The following is an 18,616-nucleotide window of genomic DNA, read 5'->3' as shown; positions in this document are numbered from 1 at the left end:
CTATGATCCACAATCTAAGATAATACTTGTTCTCGCCTTCTGATTTATTCACACCATGTTTCAAGAGATAGTGTACAACTCCATAGATGGCAGAAGGCTGATCATGAGTGGGGTTGGAGCTGAAGCCGTGTCGTAGCAGGTCGTCCCCACACTCCAATTCTGCAAACCGACAGTTTCCATGGAGACTGAGGCAGTGCGGGGCACCGGTTAGTGATTCTCTTTAGGATTTGTCCCAATAATGTTTAGCCTCATGGCAACTCACGGGCACATATCTCGTCAATAGTTTTTTAAAGAAAAAAGAGGCGAAAAATCGCATGATATAAATCATTTCGTTTGTCATGGCAGCAAAAGCACATTGTGGTGGTCGACCTCAGTTACGACAGTGTGCATTCCTTGGCACCCGGAATTGGCCTGGGATGCCGAGGAGAGGAGGGGGCCGATGCCGTGGAGGGAAGAAAGGACAACGATAAGAAAGGTGCAGGCTTAATGACGTGGCGTCGTAGGGAGGCGGTAGTGACATGCCGTGGAGGGGAGAGATGGCAGCAATGACGACGTGGCGAGGAGAGCAGGTCGGGGTAATGAGATGTGAGTGTGAGCATTGTGCCATGCGGTGAGAGTCAGAGAGTGAACTGCTTTTTTTTAAGATGAGAAGAAAAGGAGCGGTTGTTTGCTTTTTTTAAGGAAAAGCGATTGTTTGCTATAAGAGAAATGTCACATATTTTTATATAGGAAAAAATATCACATATTCTGGCAAGTCATTTCGGAAGCATAATTACCAACAAGTGATTTATAGGTGAGTCTTGGAAGAGATGCATACAAATCATTGTTCTTCTTTATATATCTTTTGCACATGATAATACAAAAAAATGTATTTTATATGTTATTTTTGCGTAGTATGAGAGAGATGGAGATGTATTATGCTGATGTTCAAAAAGAATCCGTCGATAAGGGTGTTGATGCGATGTTGTTGGAAGGGACCAAAAATTTATCGAGTTATATACAACAATACAGATATGCAATCAACATAAAAAATTAGAAACTCTGTGGCAAAGCACGGGCATTCAACTAGTCACTATAGCAACGATCTAGTCCACCTCAGATAGTGATGGCATCGGTGGGCCGTAAGAAAAATCTGGACACGATATACCACAAGGTGTCACAATTTAGAAGAGTGATGGATCGGGTCAGTATCAGAATTTGAATTACGCTTCCTAGAATACTACCACGCAAGCAAAATTTCGGAGTTATTGTGCGGACACCTGTTATTTGATATGATACGATGGCTCGGGTAATTATTGGATAGGACTGTGATATTTTCCAAATGTTCGTATTTTAGCAATAGATCCGAATAATACTACTCTATATATTAATCCATTCAAATGCGTCATCTTCTTTCTTTTGTCCCTTAATTACTGCATGAGCTGGTCTTATTATAGCAACTAATTGCACGCATACAGAAAAAGACAGAAAAGCTGCGTCATCATATATTCCCTTGGTTTTGAAACTTTAAAATGTTTTGTAGCTTAAATCGTCGGTCCGATTGAAAAACCGTTTTGACGCAAAAGATTCATTGCGACGAGACCTTCGAAACTAGACCATATGTTGATATGTTCTGACGACTTTTTTGACCAAAAGTTACCACGTCCGAGCTACGTAAGTTATCACATCTGTGCTACATAAGTTATCATGATGTTTGCACTGTAGTTATCGGGACATGAAAACTTGTTCCTCCAACCACATCCCACGTGCACATGCATGCATGCACTAGAGGATAAAAGCCGATGCCATCCTATATTTTTTCTTTATTTGAAAAATTCAAAATGATTTATAGCTCAAACCATCGCTCAAATTAAAAATTGCTTTCACAAAAAAGTCATCGGCGAGACCTTCGAAACGAGATGTCATGTTGGTATATTACGACGACTTTTCTTCGGCTCAAAAGTTACCACACCTGAGCTAGAATAATGTATCACTCCTATGGTTCGTATATTAACTCTCTATTTACACATTAATTTTCTGAGTTATGTCTTCAACATTTTTTTCTCATGCGGTAAAATTACCACAGTGTTTTGTACCTAAATTGTTAAATCTATGATGCGTATATTAACATACTATTTGAACAAAAGGCTATGAGGGTATGTTTTCAATATATATTTTTCATTGGGGCAATGTTATCGTGGTGTTTGTAGCTAAGTTATGAGTTCCGGATGCGTATGTTATCATGGTCAAAGTTGTCGCCGTGTTTGTACCTAAATTATCAAGTATGCGGTGCTTATATTACCAAGATACTTATACAAAAAAATTGGGGGACTATATTCAATATTTTTTCCCAAGGTAAAAGTTGCCGCGGTGTTTGTACCTAAGTTATCAGGTCTGTGGTGTTTACATTACCATGCTATTTATACAAAAGTTATCGGCGGTTATTCAATAACTTTTCCCCAAGTAAAAAAGTTACCGCAGTGTTTGTACCTAAGTTATCAGGTCTGCAATATGTATGTTACCATGCTATTTTACACAAAAGTTATCAGCGTTATGTTTCCAACAACTCCCCCCCCCCTCTCAAAGTTACCGTGGTGTTTGTTCCTAAGTTATCAAATATGCGGTGTGTATATTATCATCATATTTATACAGAAGTTATCGGGCACGACTTTTTCCCTAGGTAAAAGGTTACCGCAACTTTTCCCTAGGTAAAAGGTTACCACAATGTTTGTATCTAAGTTATCAGGTCTGTGATATGTATGTTACCATGATATTTCAAGAGAAGTTACCACGGGTATGTTTTCAACATCTTTTTTCTGCCGGTCAAAATCTTACTGTGATGTTTTGTCTGCGGTGCGTATATACCATGCTATTTACATTGAAATTATTGGAGTATTATTTTTAACAAGATCGAAGTTACCACATAAGTTATCAATACATACTTATTTACACAGAAAATATTGAAGTAAGTTTTCAGTAACTTTTTATGGGATACATTTTGTGGCCGATATGGCAGTCAGAGAAGCATAAAGAAATCTATTTTTTAAATAGTAAACAACAACTAAACTTGGTTCGGTTGGTTATGGGTTGGATAATATCCCAGCCGACATGAGTTCAAATCCTTGCATGCACATTATTTTTCTTCCAATCTATGGAACCAGCCATGCATGCAACGAATAATTAGGAAAAAAATCCTTCCTTCTGGAACAGGTTAATTTGCATGCACAATGAATAAAATCTCGTATTTAATGTGGGGAAAGGAGAGAAAACCGAGCGCATTATATGGCAAAGGTGGACCGCTTCGTTCGGATCTAATCACAAAATCCGAACGTTTGGTAGTTGAAAATTTAATTATCGTATTGGATATACTAACTCATATTTCTAAGTACAGTGGTATCAATTTATCGCAGGCACGCTCTGCTTATCTAAGTTCACCAAGAATAATGTTGTGCTTTTGTTAGGTTGATTTACTTACAACTTGATTGTCGAGTGTTTCGTGTGGCTCCATCAATATCGCAACAACCTCAACTTCATGTTCCGAAACATGGATTTCCAACAGGCTATGGGATCTCTCCTGCGACCTCCGAGTGCATGACGAAATGTACTCGGCAAAGACACGGGCACTAAAAAGAACGAATTTTCCAGTAGTGTGACGTTCGAGCAGACTCTAGATATTTTGTCGTTGCCAAGACCGAGTGTAATTGATATCATCTTGATGTTAATATATTATCCTTCCAAAAAATACTACATATATGCATGTGATTACAAAATGAGGGAATGCAGCAGCATGATAATGATATTTCCTCCAGTTTAAAATACTTTGTATTATAGTAGCAATTACCCTGGAAGACACGTCATTTCCATATCAATTCTTGTCAATAATTTTTTTTCAAGGTTTTTTTTCTCTCCATATTGAATACATACAAGTCTACTTGACCCGCTCCAAAAAATATCTTGGAAAAGCAAAGAAGCGAGCCATGACCGCACAAAACATCATGAAAGCACAGTTATAACAAAAAAAAACTTAATTGAGAACGAGAATCTTGGACCAATAAACGGTTCGCACGTTCCTTTGTGTACATCGAAATCACTGAGACATGTCCCACACCAACTCCAAAGATCTATGCGACTATTATCGGGTAGAACAAGGGGCATGCCACAAAGCACCTGTCCAACTCAGGCAGCGGTGGCAACGGTGGGTGGTGAGAAAAAGTTGGGCACATGATAACTGACAAGGCTTTTTTTAGAGATAAGTGACAAGGTTGGCAAATTTGACTATTTTAACCTGTGGACGAAATCAATTCACAAAACGAACTGCCCGTGAAACAATTTCACACCCCTAACTTTTTTGTGTGGCGCCCGCCACGACGGCGCCACACCCTACGGTGCAGCGCCTAGCTCGGGGGTGTTGCACTTTAGTCCACCGTGGCAGCCCCTGGGCCCGCACCCAGCAGTGCAGCGCCTCCGAGCTAGGCGCCACACATGTAATGTGCAGCGCCTTCTGAAGGAAATATGCCCTAGAGGCAATAATAAAGTTATTATTTATTTCCTTATTTCATGATAAATGTTTATCATTTATGCTAGAATTGTATTAAACCGGAAACATAATACATGTGTGAATGTATAAACAAACAGAGTGTCACTAGTATGCCTCTACTAGACTAGCTTGTTAATCAAAGATGGTTATGTTTCCTAACCATGAACAAAGGGTTGTTATTTGATTAACAAGGTCACATCATTAGTTGAATGATCTGATTGACATGACCCATTTCATTAGCTTAGCACACGATCGTTTAGTTTGTTGCTACTGCTTTTATCCATGACTTATACATGTTCCTATAACTATGAGATTATGCAACTCCCGTTTACCGGAGGAACACTTTGGGTGCTACCAAACGTCACAACGTAACTGGGTGATTATAAAGGAGTACTACAGGTGTCTCCAAAGGCAGATGTTGGGTTGGCGTATTTCGAGATTAGGTTTTGTCACTCCGATTGTCGGAGAGGTATCTCTGGGCCCTCTCGGTAATACACATCACTTAAGCCTTGCAAGCATTACAACTAATGAGTTAGCTGTGAGATGATGTATTACGGAACGAGTAAAGAGACTTGCCGGTAACGAGATTGAACTAGGTATTGGATACCGACGATCGAATCTCGGGCAAGTAACATACCGATGACAAAGGGAACAACGTATGTTGTTATGCGGTCTGACCGATAAAGATCTTCGTAGAATATGTAGGAACCAATATGGGCATCCAGGTCCCGCTATTGGTTATTGACCGGAGACGTGTCTCGGTCATGTCTACATTGTTCTCGAACCGTAGGGTCCGCACGCTTAAGGTTTCGATGACGGTTATATTATGAGTTTGTGTATTTTGATGTACCGAAGGAGTTCGGAGTCCCGGATGTGATCACGGACATGACGAGGAGTCTCGAAATGGTCGAGACATAAAGATTGATATATTGGACGGCTATATTCGGACACCGGAAAGGTTCCGGAAGTTTCCGGAGAAAACCGGAGTGCCGGAGGGGTTACCGGAACCCCCCGGGGAAGTTATGGGCCTTAGTGGGCCAAGAGGGGAGAGAGAGGGCCGCACCAGGTGGTGGCGCGCCCCCCCCCCCAAGGGAGTCCGAATAGGACAAGGAGGGGGGGGCGCGGCCCCCCTTTCCCTCTCCCTCTCCCTCTCCTTCCTTCCCCCTTCCTCCTTCCTAGTTGGACTAGGAAAGGGGAGTCCTACTCCCACTAGGAGGAGGACTCCCCCCTCCCTTGGCGCACCTCCTAGGGCCGGCCGGCCTCCCCCTTGCTCCTTTATATACGGGGGCAGGGGGGCACCCTAGAACACACAAGTTGATCCTTGAGATCGTTCCTTAGCCGTGTGCGGTGCCCCCCTCCACCATAATCCACCTCGGTCATATCGTAGCGGTGCTTAGGCGAAGCCCTGCGTCGGTAGAACATCAAGATCGTCACCACGCCGTCGTGCTGACGGAACTCTCCCTCCCCGAAGCTCTACTGGATTGGAGCCCGAGGAGCGTCACCGAGCTGTACGTGTGTCAAGAACTCGGAGGCGCCGGAGTAACGGCGCTGGGATCGGTTGGATCGCGAGGAGAACGTACGACTACTTCCTCTACGTTGTGATCGCTTCCGCTTCGGTCTACGAGGGTACGTAGACAACACTCTCCCCTCTCGTTGCTATGCATCACCATGATCTTGCGTGTGCGTAGGAAATTTTTTGAAATTACTACGTTCCCCAACAGTGGCATCCGAGCCTAGGTTTTTATGGTTTGATGTTTTTGCACGAGTAGAACACAAGTGAGTTGTGGGCGATACAAGTCATACTACCTACCAGCATGTCATATTTTGGTTCAGCGGTATTGTGAGATGAAGCGGCCCGGACCGACATTACGCGTACGCTTACGCGAGACTGGTTTCACCGTTACGAGCACTCGTGCTTAAAGGTGACTGGCGGGTGTCTGTCTCTCTCACTTTAGTTGAACCGAGTATGGCTACGCCCGGTCCTTGAGAAGGTTAAAACGGAGTCTATTTGACGAAGTATCGTTGTGGTTTTGATGCGTAGGTGAGATTGGTTCTTGCTTAAGCCCGTAGCAGCCACGTAAAATTTGCAACAACAAAGTAGAGGACGTCTAACTTGTTTTTGCAGGGCATGTTGTGATGTGATATGGTCAAGACGTGATGCTATATTTTATTGTATGAGATGATCATGTTTTGTAACCGAAGTTATCGGCAACTGGCTGGAGCCATATGGTTGTCGCTTTATTGTATGAAATGCAAACGCCCTGTAATTGCTTTACTTTATCACTAAGCGGTAGCGATAGTCGTAGAAGCAATAGATGGCGTAAACAACAACGATGCTACGATGGAGATCAAGGTGTCGCGCCGGTAACGATGGTGATCACGACGGTGCTTCGGAGATGGAGATCACAAGCACAAGATGATGATGGCCATATCATATCACTTATATTGATTGCATGTGATGTTTATCCTTTATGCATCTTATCTTGCTTTGATTGACGGTAGCATTTTAAGATGATCTCTCACTAAAATTATCAAGTAGTGTTCTCCCTGAGTATGCACCGTTGCCAAAGTTCGTCGTGCCGAGACACCACGTGATGATCGGGTGTGATAAGCTCTACGTCCATCTACAACGGGTGCAAGCCAGTTTTTGCACACGCAGAATACTCAGGTTATACTTGACGAGCCTAGCATATGCAGATATGGCCTCGGAACACGGAGACCGAAAGGTCGAGCGTGAATCATATAGTAGATATGATCAACATAAGATGTTCACCATTGAAAACTATTCCATCTCACGTGATGATCGGTTATGGTTTAGTTGATTTGGATCACGCGATCACTTAGATGACTAGAGAGATGTCTGTCTAAGTGGGAGTTCTTAAGTAATATGATTAATTGAACTTAAATTTATCATGAACTTAGTACCTGATAGTATCTTGCTTGTCTATGTTTGTTTGTAGATAGATGGCTCGTGCTGTTGTTCCGTTGAATTTTAATGCGTTCCTTGAGAAAGCAAAGTTGAAAGATGATGGTAGCAATTACACGGACTGGGTCCGTAATCTGAGGATTATCCTCATTGCTGCACAGAAGAGTTACGTCCTGGATGCACCGCTAGGTGCCAGGCCTGCTGCTGATGCAACTGACGACGTTAAGAACGTCTGGCAGAGCAAAGCTGATGACTACTCTATAGTTCAGTGTGCCATGCTTTACGGCTTAGAACCGGGACTTCAACGACGTTTTGAACGTCATGGAGCATATGAGATGTTCCAGGAGTTGAAGTTGATATTCCAACAGAATGCCCGGATTGAGAGATATGAAGTCTCCAATAAGTTCTATAGCTGCAAGATGGAGGAGAATAGTTCTGTCAGTGAGCACATACTCAGAATGTCTGGGTATTACAATCACTTGACTCAACTGGGAGTTAATCTTCCGGATGATTGTGTCATTGACAGAATTCTTCAATCACTGCCACCAAGCTACAAAGGCTTCGTGATGAACTATAATATGCAAGGGTTAGTAAAGACTATACCTGAGCTCTTCGCAATGCTAAAGGCTGCGGAGGTAGAAATCAAGAAGGAGCATCAAGTGTTGATGGTCAATAAGACCACTAGTTTCAAGAAGAAAGGCAAAGGGAAGAAGAAGGGGAACTTCAAGAAGAACAGCAAGCAAGTTGCTGCTCAGGAGAAGAAACCCAAGTCTGGACCTAAACCTGAAACTGAGTGCTTCTACTGCAAGCAGACTGGTCACTGGAAGCGGAACTGCCCCAAGTATTTGGCGGATAAGAAGGATGGCAAGGTGAACAAAGGTATATGTGATATACATGTTATTGATGTGTACCTTACTAGAGCTCGCAGTAGCACCTGGGTATTTGATACTGGTTCTGTTGCTAATATTTGCAACTCGAAACAGGGACTACGGATTAAGCGAACACTGGCAAAGGACGAGGTGACGATGCGCGTGGGAAATGGTTCCAAAGTCGATGTGATCGCGGTCGGCACGCTACCTCTACATCTACCTTCGGGATTAGTTTTAGACCTAAATAATTGTTATTTGGTGCCTGCGTTGAGCATGAACATTATATCTGGATCTTGTTTGATGCGAGACGGTTATTCATTTAAATCAGAGAATAATGGTTGTTCTATTTATATGAGTAATATCTTTTATGGTCATGCACCCTTGAAGAGTGGTCTATTTTTGATGAATCTCGATAGTAGTGATACACATATTCATAATGTTGAAACCAAAAGATGCAGAGTTGATAATGATAGTGCAACTTATTTGTGGCACTGCCGTTTAGGTCATATCGGTATAAAGCGCATGAAGAAACTCCATACTGATGGACTTTTGGAGTCACTTGATTATGAATCACTTGGCACTTGCGAACCGTGCCTCATGGGCAAGATGACTAAAACCCCGTTCTCCGGTACTATGGAAAGAGCAACAGATTTGTTGGAAATCATACATACAGATGTATGTGGTCCGATGAATGTTGAGGCTCGTGGCGGATATCGTTATTTTCTCACCTTCACAGATGATTTAAGCAGATATGGGTATATCTACTTAATGAAACATAAGTCTGAAACATTTGAAAAGTTCAAAGAATTTCAGAGTGAAGTTGAAAAACATCGTAATAAGAAAATTAAATTTCTACGATCTGATCGTGGAGGTGAATATTTGAGTTACGAGTTTGGTCTACATTTGAAACAATGCGGAATAGTTTCGCAACTCACGCCACCCGGAACACCACAGCGTAATGGTGTGTCCGAACGTCGTAATCGCACTTTACTAGATATGGTGCGATCTATGATGTCTCTTACAGATTTACCGCTATCGTTTTGGGGTTATGCTCTTGAGACGGCCGCATTCACACTGAATAGAACACCGTCAAAATCCGTTGAGACGACACCTTATGAACTATGGTTTAGCAAGAAACCAAAGTTGTCGTTTCTTAAAGTTTGGGGATGCGATGCTTATGTGAAAAAACTTCAACCTGATAAGCTCGAACCCAAATCGGAGAAATGTGTCTTCATAGGATACCCAAAAGAAACAGTTGGGTACACCTTCTATCACAGATCCGAAGGCAAGACATTTGTTGCCAAGAATGGATCCTTTCTAGAGAAGGAGTTTCTCTCGAAAGAAGTGAGTGGGAGGAAAGTGGAACTTGATGAGGTAATTGTACCTTCTCCCTTATTTGAAAGTAGTTTGTCGCAGAAACCGGTTTCTGAGACATCTACACCAAATAGTGAGGAAGTTGATGATGTTGATCATGAAACTTCAGATCAAGTTACTACAGAACCTCGTAGATCAACCAGAGTAAGATCCGCACCAGAGTGGTACGGTAATCCTGTTCTGGAAATCATGCTACTAGATCATGATGAACCTACGAACTATGAAGAAGCGATGGTGAGCCCAGATTCCGCAAAATGGCTTGAGGCCATGAAATCTGAGATGGGATCCATGTATGAAAACAAAGTATGGACTTTGGTTGACTTGCCCGAGGGTCGGCAAGCAATAGAAAACAAGTGGATCTTCAAGAAGAAGACTGACGCTGACGGTAATGTTACTGTCTACAAAGCTCGACTTGTCGCAAAGGGTTTTCGGCAAGTTCAAGGGATTGACTACGATGAGACCTTCTCACCCGTAGCGATGCTTAAGTCTGTCCGAATCATGTTAGCAATTGCCGCATTTTATGATTATGAAATTTGGCAAATGGATGTAAAGACTGCATTCCTGAATGGATTTCTGGAAGAAGAGTTGTATATGATGCAACCAGAAGGTTTTATCAATCCAAAGGGAGCTAACAAAGTGTGCAAGCTCCAGCGATCCATTTATGGACTGGTGCAAGCATCTCGGAGTTGGAATAAACGCTTTGATAGTGTGATCAAAGCATTTGGGTTCATACAGACTTTTGGAGAAGCCTGTATTTACAAGAAAGTGAGTGGGAGCTCTGTAGCATTTCTGATATTATATGTAGATGACATATTACTGATCGGAAATGATATAGAATTTCTGGATAGCATAAAGGGATACTTAAATAAGAGTTTTTCAATGAAAGACCTCGGTGAAGCTGCATACATATTGGGCGTCAAAATCTATAGAGATAGATCAAGACGCTTAATTGGACTTTCACAAAGCACATACCTTGACAAGATTTTGAAGAAGTTCAAAATGGATCAAGCAAAGAAAGGGTTCTTGCCTGTGTTGCAAGGTGTGAAGTTGAGTAAGACTCAATGCCCGACCACTGCAGAAGATAGAGGGAAAATGAAAGATGTTCCCTATGCTTCAGCCATAGGCTCTATCATGTATGCAATGCTGTGTACCAGACCTGATGTGTGCCTTGCTATAAGCTTAGCAGGGAGGTACCAAAGTAATCCAGGAGTGGATCACTGGACAGCGGTCAAGAACATCCTGAAATACCTGAAAAGGACTAAGGATATGTTTCTCGTATATGGAGGTGACAAAGAGCTCATCGTAAATGGTTACGTTGATGCAAGCTTTGACACTGATCCGGACGATTCTAAATCGCAGACCGGATACGTATTTACACTAAACGGAGGAGCTGTCAGTTGGTGCAGTTCTAAACAAAGCGTCGTAGCGGGATCTACATGTGAAGCGGAGTACATAGCAGCTTCGGAAGCAGCTAATGAAGGAGTCTGGATGAAGGAGTTCATATCCGATCTAGGTGTCATACCTAGTGCATCGGGTCCAATGAAAATCTTCTGTGACAATACTGGAGCAATTGCCTTAGCGAAGGAATCCAGATTTCACAAGAGGACCAAGCACATCAAGAGACGCTTCAATTCCATCCGGGATTTAGTCCAGGTGGGAGACATAGAGATTTGCAAGATACATACGGATCTGAATGTAGCAGACCCGTTGACTAAGCCTCTTCCACGAGCAAAACATGATCAACACCAAGACTCCATGGGTGTTAGAATCATTACTATGTAATCTAGATTATTGACTCTAGTGCAAGTGGGAGACTGAAGGAAATATGCCCTAGAGGCAATAATAAAGTTATTATTTATTTCCTTATTTCATGATAAATGTTTATCATTTATGCTAGAATTGTATTAAACCGGAAACATAATACATGTGTGAATGTATAAACAAACAGAGTGTCACTAGTATGCCTCTACTAGACTAGCTTGTTAATCAAAGATGGTTATGTTTCCTAACCATGAACAAAGGGTTGTTATTTGATTAACAAGGTCACATCATTAGTTGAATGATCTGATTGACATGACCCATTCCATTAGCTTAGCACACGATCGTTTAGTATGTTGCTACTGCTTTTATCCATGACTTATACATGTTCCTATAACTATGAGATTATGCAACTCCCGTTTACCGGAGGAACACTTTGGGTGCTACCAAACGTCACAACGTAACTGGGTGATTATAAAGGAGTACTACAGGTGTCTCCAAAGGCAGATGTTGGGTTGGCGTATTTCGAGATTAGGTTTTGTCACTCCGATTGTCGGAGAGGTATCTCTGGGCCCTCTCGGTAATACACATCACTTAAGCCTTGCAAGCATTACAACTAATGAGTTAGCTGTGAGATGATGTATTACGGAACGAGTAAAGAGACTTGCCGGTAACGAGATTGAACTAGGTATTGGATACCGACGATCGAATCTCGGGCAAGTAACATACCGATGACAAAGGGAACAACGTATGTTGTTATGCGGTCTGACCGATAAAGATCTTCGTAGAATATGTAGGAACCAATATGGGCATCCAGGTCCCGCTATTGGTTATTGACCGGAGACGTGTCTCGGTCATGTCTACATTGTTCTCGAACCGTAGGGTCCGCACGCTTAAGGTTTCGATGACGGTTATATTATGAGTTTGTGTATTTTGATGTACCGAAGGAGTTCGGAGTCCCGGATGTGATCACGGACATGACGAGGAGTCTCGAAATGGTCGAGACATAAAGATTGATATATTGGACGGCTATATTCGGACACCGGAAAGGTTCCGGAAGTTTCCGGAGAAAACCGGAGTGCCGGAGGGGTTACCGGAACCCCCCGGGGAAGTTATGGGCCTTAGTGGGCCAAGAGGGGAGAGAGAGGGCCGCACCAGGTGGTGGCGCGCCCCCCCCCCAAGGGAGTCCGAATAGGACAAGGAGGGGGGGGCGCGGCCCCCCTTTCCCTCTCCCTCTCCCTCTCCTTCCTTCCCCCTTCCTCCTTCCTAGTTGGACTAGGAAAGGGGAGTCCTACTCCCACTAGGAGGAGGACTCCCCCCTCCCTTGGCGCACCTCCTAGGGCCGGCCGGCCTCCCCCTTGCTCCTTTATATACGGGGGCAGGGGGGCACCCTAGAACACACAAGTTGATCCTTGAGATCGTTCCTTAGCCGTGTGCGGTGCCCCCCTCCACCATAATCCACCTCGGTCATATCGTAGCGGTGCTTAGGCGAAGCCCTGCGTCGGTAGAACATCAAGATCGTCACCACGCCGTCGTGCTGACGGAACTCTCCCTCCCCGAAGCTCTACTGGATTGGAGCCCGAGGAGCGTCACCGAGCTGTACGTGTGTCAAGAACTCGGAGGCGCCGGAGTAACGGCGCTGGGATCGGTTGGATCGCGAGGAGAACGTACGACTACTTCCTCTACGTTGTGATCGCTTCCGCTTGGGTCTACGAGGGTACGTAGACAACACTCTCCCCTCTCGTTGCTATGCATCACCATGATCTTGCGTGTGCGTAGGAATTTTTTTGAAATTACTACGTTCCCCAACACCTTCGAGGTAGGCACCACACAACTAATGTGCAACGCCCAGCGCGGGGGCGCTGCACTGTGACTTAGATGTCAGCCGCCCGCTAGCAACAACCTAGGGATTCGGTTGTATGCTTCCTTCCATGTACCATACAACATCTTAAATGCGGCTTGCTTCGCCTTCCATGCCTTGCCGTACTTCACCTTGTAATGAAAGATGGCTTTCACAAGGTCAATGACATGTTGGACGCTCATTGTTGAAAGTGTGGATATTGAGTTGGAGAGCCTGTAAGCGATGAACTCGGACGTGAGTTGTTTGTGGTTTTGAGACACGATCTTGCCATCCACCCTCTTGCCTTGGCACATGTGAGTTGGCACACAACTCACTACATGCCAACTTGGACCTCCTTTCCATGGTCTTGCACGCACAATCCACGGACATATTTCATATTCACATGCACATGCAACCGTGTAGCGCACATTGATGTCCGAGTGCACCACCTTGTGTGGACGATAATGCGTAACCGAGTAGTTGTCGAGCCACATTTTCAATTCCAACAAAGTGTCGAACTTAGAACCTTTAGCAATCCGGTTCCTGTCGTCTCCCAAATCACGGTAAGAGCTTGGCCTAACCCCAAGAGGTGCACATTGGCCACCATCTACCACGGCTTCATCCGCGAGACTAACATCCTTGGACAATGTAGTCCGATGATCCCGACGAAATACCTTCTCAAAAGTTTCGGCCTCCTTCACCGTGAACCCCTCCACATCAACTTGTTCATCGGGACCATCGTCATCCGAGTCCGATGCATATGCACGGGAAAAAGGGATGGATTGGTCCATTGTCTCTTGCAAATGATATTTGTCGAGATCACCCACATTGTTGTCATGGAGATCAACTTCATTGTCATCGTCCGCATACTCATCATTGTTCTCTTGCAAAACTTCATCTTGGTTGTTTGTAAACGGGCTCAATGTTGGCCTCACTTCTTGGGTCAAAAGAGGTTCAACAATTTCATCTCGCTTCAAGGGTGGGGGCTACTAGCAACCAAAGGGGAGGGGTTCCGGTTCAAGTCCAAATGCAAGCTAGAATCAACCTTTTTCGTTGCAAATAACTCAAGAGCCTTGTCTAGTGATTCGGCCAGCATCTCCTTGTATGCAACCCAATGTTGCTCTGAGTTGACACGCATTGTCTTCCAACGGACGTGCATTCCAAGACCAACATTATGCCTTCCCTCCAACTCAATGATATCATTAGGGTCCATCAATTCAAATCTTTCCTAACTTGTTGCAAAAGGTCCGCATAGCTAGGACTACTATTAAACACCATGTCAAGCTCATCCGGGTCCGGTTCTATATTGCCTCTCAAAAAGGCGTCTTTGTCCCCATGATGAACAAACACACATGTTCTTCCCATCCCTATAAGCATTCCAAGAAACACAAGGTAACATTGCTTCCATGAGTACTAATCCAAGGATTAACACGGAATAGAAACCCTAATATATATATCAAACAACAACCCTAACCCTATTCATAACCCTAACCATAACCATAACCATAACCCTAGCCCTAAACCTAACCCTAGCACCAACATAAGATCACCCATAAGAGTAACCCTAGCATACTAACAAAGCCTAATCATAGAAATTGGCAAACAAACATCTCATATCTCCATGCAAATCTCTAGATCCAAACAAAACTAGGGTTTCCCCAAACTAGCAAGAAATGAGCAATGGGAGAACTTTACTTAGATCAAAACAAGGGGATCGGAGAAGATTACCTTGAGGGAGGGTTTGACTTCGAAATCCATGGACAAATTCTTCGAATATGCAAGATTTGGGAGAGGATTTGAGAGGGGGAGAGAGTGGGAGAGGGGGCAAAGCTCGGGTTGGGTGTGTGGTGTGGGGGGGGGGGGAGGGGGGGCAGCCAAGTGGCTGGATAAGTCACAGTGCAGCGCCCCCACGCTGGGCGTTGCACTTTAATTGTGTAGCGCCTACCTCGGAGGCCCTGCACATTACATGTGTGGCGCCTAGCTCGGAGGCGCTGCACTGCTAGGTGCGGGTCCAGGGGCTGCCACGGTGGACTGAAGTGCAACGCCCCCGAGCTAGGCGTTGCACCGTAGGGTGTGGCGCCGTCATGGCGGGCGCTGCACGAAAAGGTTAGGGGTGTGAAATTGTTTCACGGGCAGTTCATTTTGTGAATTGATTTCGTCCATAGGTCAAAATAGTCAAATTTGCCGACAAGGTTAGCGGACTCGAGGTCTTTGCTTTTTTTAAGGAAAGGAGGGATGGGATAGGGAGTGACAGGCGGTTAAGTTTGGGGGCCCTCGACCGCCCGCGCGCTGGGGGGGGGTGGGCGAGGGGAGGGATGGGATCTGAAGCGAGAAGACCCGGGGAAAGCGGCGGCTGGAGGAAGCGAAGAGCCACTTGAGATCATTGCTGCATGCAGACCAAATATCTCATTTATACGTTTTATAAATTAGACCCGGGCAATATCTAAATCCCGAAAACTGAAACATGCCCGCGCCGGACCACATCAGCCTCACGGGGCACATCATCAAATGCAGAACCGATGGCTTGTCCGAGCACCGGCGCAGCTCCTAGAGCTAGGGCAGGCGTGTGGTCATCATACACTAGCAGCCCGTCCAAGCAAGGAATCGAATGTAGCCCTAAGCCTGCAGCGGGCAACCCAGTCAGTTGCAATCCCTTGGGCGGCGATCCCGGCATTAAGCCGAGCAATCTAGATGACATTGGCGGGTCGAATACGCCGGCCTGATCTGGAGGTCCTCTACAAGAAGCAGCATACAATTAACAACGGCATAAAAATGAAGGCTATAGGAGACGCCTCCACCAGAACGATAAGGCAATAGCCAATAGGCCACCTCAGCAGAGCTCGATCATGTTGTTGAAAAACTCGATACACATCCAGCCCCTCATTGCTGCCCAGGTTGATAAATAGCCCGCGAGGTGAATGCCGTGCAGCCAATCGTGGAGGCTCAACAGCCCTTGAAATAGTTCCATATGCCCATCATATTTAGTGCCAAGGATCACCCAGACCGCACTTCGGGTGTAGGGTTGTTGCCGTTGGTCGTCTCCTCGACGATCCATAACGTCAAGGTCACCAAAATGCTGGTGGATGGTGGCGCGAGCCTCAACCTCATATCGTCTGCGATATTCAAAGGGATGCAAATCCCCTAATGAAAAGCCTCACCCCACCGGCACGTTCCAACTTCCAAGGCATTAACACTATGTCCACACCTCGTTTCTACTTTCCCATGAGGTTTGACCTTTACCCGCTTTACACCTCACTGATCATTCGTACTCACGTGTATATGCCGTACCCCGAAAAGCTATGTGTTATAGACAGCGCTACATTTGGGAGACATAATAATAATAAATACAACTACCACGCAATCAAAATGGTGCATAAAAAGGAATAAACATTCGTCTGAACATCCCGGTATACAGCCAGCTAGGTGACCCATTGGCTGAACGAGCGCCCGCACAAACGGCTGGAGCCCGGTCAGGTTACTGGGACCGCACACAGCCGGCTCAACTTCCCTCCAAAGAGTCGGGTGGTCGCAGAGCCGGCGTACCCGAGCGACGCACCGCGAACTGCGCACGCACGTAGCCACATGGGGCCAATGAAACGGCCCGCAACAAGCCCCACACGCGGACGCCGACAGACGGGCTATTAGGGCATGGCCAACGTGAGGCGCTAAGAGGGGACGCCATGATCAATTTCCTGCTAGATTGGCAGTTAGGCCCGCGAATCCTGGCGTCACCCGCGACATCGACGCAACAACAGGAGCCGAGCGCTTGCTTCTTTTTCTACCCTGGTCAAATAAAACATTGTGTTCCCAGCGGCTGGGTAAGCGCCTATAATTAGCTGTTCGACTGCACCACTACAGCGCCCCCCAGGTGGATAACCCATCGCACCGGGTCTCTAGCTAGGCTAACTGTCCATACACATCATGCGCCTACGTGCGCCCGCACGCCCTGCATGCCAGGGGGTGCCGTTGTACTCTCCCTCTCTCCCTCTCTGTACTTTCTCCATATAAGCCCATCGAGGCTGATGAAAACTGTGTGAGGGAAAATATACAACTCAACTTGGTATCAGACACCTTCGATCCTTCCTCTTCCTCTCTACTTCCGCTATGGATCGACTCCTTCGTCGCTCCCGCTCTGCTGACCTCGAGTCCGCCTACGTCTCTCCGGCCGCCCGGCGCCTCTTCGCCCCGGACCCAGTCGCCGCGCTCCCCGCTGCCCCGGCCGCGGCCCCCGCCGCCGCGCCCACCGCGGTCCCCGTCGCCACCGGCACGGCCCCCGCTGCGACTCCCGCGGCCCCCGACGCGGTCACCACAGCCCGCGTTCCCCGCCTCACGCCCGCGGTTGTCCGTGGCAAGGAGCCCATCCCCGAGGCTGCTCCACCTTCCTCCTCCACGGCGGCACCCGGCCTCCGTCTCGCCGCGTCTTCTTCTGCTTCGCCCGCTGCGACTCAACTTCGCGTCGCCGGGAGTGTTCCGGTCCCGCGCCTCGACAACGCCATGTTCCCCCACCTGGCCCCGCCGGACGTCGGCTCGTCCTCCTCCGTCGGCCTCCCAGCCTCCATCGCGCATCACTTTCAATCCCGGCTGGACTTGGAATCTGGTAACTACACCAAGTGGCGTAAACTTTTTTACTGCATCTGTCGTCGCCATAACGTGCAGCACCACCTCGACGAGCCCGCCGCGCCTCTTCGCCAGAGCGCGGTTTGGCGCAACGACGACCTCACGGTCGTCCTGTGGTTCCATGGGGTCGTCGCCGACGAGCTCCTGGACGTCGTCGCCTCCCCGGAGAGCACCGCGTTCGACATCTGGTCCGAGCTGCACCTGCTGTTCCGCGACAACCAGGCGGGGCGCGCCGTCATCCTCGGCGCGGAGTTTCGCAACCTGGTCCAGGGGGACCTGTCCGTCGCCGAGTACTGTCGGCGGCTTAAGTCCCTCGCCAACGAGCTCGAGGACGCCGGCGACCACATCACCGATCGGGCTCTGACTCTCCAGCTGATCCGCGGGCTCTCCCGCAAATTTCAGATCATGGCCACTCTTCTTCCAATGCAGACTCCGTTCCCCTCGTTCGTGCAGGCGCGCTCGCGGCTCCTCATGGAGGAAATCGCGGCCAATGAGCGCGCTCGCCTCGACGGACGCCCCGAGGCCACTGCCACCGCCCTCACCATCGCCGGCGGCGCCAACCCCTCCACCGATCGGGTTCCCCAGGGCTCCTCCACGGATCGCACTTCCTCCGCCGACAGGGGCAGAGGGGGCGCGCCATCGCCGCCCGGTGACACCGGCTCCCGCGGCCGTGGGCGTGGCCGCGGACGTGGCCGTGGCCGTGGCTCGTCCTCCTC

Source organism: Triticum aestivum, chromosome 2A (genome assembly GCF_018294505.1).
Source record: "Triticum aestivum cultivar Chinese Spring chromosome 2A, IWGSC CS RefSeq v2.1, whole genome shotgun sequence".
Lineage (NCBI taxonomy): Eukaryota > Viridiplantae > Streptophyta > Magnoliopsida > Poales > Poaceae > Triticum > Triticum aestivum.
Note: the sequence above shows the minus strand (reverse complement) of the source record.